We start from the raw sequence: 917 nt of genomic DNA on the forward strand, positions 1-917 counted from the left end.
CAGGACTTTCAGCAGCAGACATGTGAAAAGCAGTCAAAATCACAATAATCTCATCATTCATCTTATTCAACATTACAACAGCTGATATTATATACAATATACAAACTACACAAACACTTTACACATTTAAATCAAGCCTCATAAATAAAACTAAACTTACCAAGACACTGACTGCTTTAAGTACAGTACGTTTTTTTTACATCCAAACACAACATTGTGTTTATGTGAGATATTGAGCTCATCTTTTTTTATACTTTTTCAAACTTAATTTCAAATACATATTATTTATCTAAAGTTACAATATGTTACTGTTCAGAATGAGAAAACAACTGAATCAAATGAGTTTAAAAATGTACGCATATTTTTGTATATGTATTAAAATCATTGACTGAACTACAGAAAGTTGCTACATTTACATTTTAACATCAAATCTCCTTTTTCTGTGTATGACATCTACAATAAAACGATTAGTTATACGTGAACACAACATAGAAATTAAAGGGAAAAAACTGTGATAAATGATAAAATGCATAGTGAGACACATTATGAAAAAGTATTTAGACAGGAATTGTTTGTTCAAAGTGAATATTTTTTTTTAATGTTTTTAAACAGCAAATAATCTGGTTTCACTATTTTGTTGGTCCATTCAACACATTCCGTTGACTATATAAGTAACGTTGCACCTACATATTTACTAGGGGTACAACGGTTCTCGGTAAAAAATCGAACTGTACGGTTCTCCACACACGGTTCAACTTAAATCTGACACTGCATCTGTAATATGGTTCCTCTTCAGGAACTCGAACTGCGTCGAAGTCGCTTTGGGAACGCCCTTGCGTGACCGCATTCTGAAGCACGTGTCAAATCAGTCCAATGGAGTAGCGAGACGTCACGGGCGGGGTGACGTAAGCACCAGA

The sequence above is a fragment of the Sinocyclocheilus anshuiensis genome, unplaced genomic scaffold, assembly GCF_001515605.1.
Source record: "Sinocyclocheilus anshuiensis isolate Anshui unplaced genomic scaffold, SAMN03320099.WGS_v1.1 scaffold15747, whole genome shotgun sequence".
In the NCBI taxonomy this organism is placed as follows: domain Eukaryota; kingdom Metazoa; phylum Chordata; class Actinopteri; order Cypriniformes; family Cyprinidae; genus Sinocyclocheilus; species Sinocyclocheilus anshuiensis.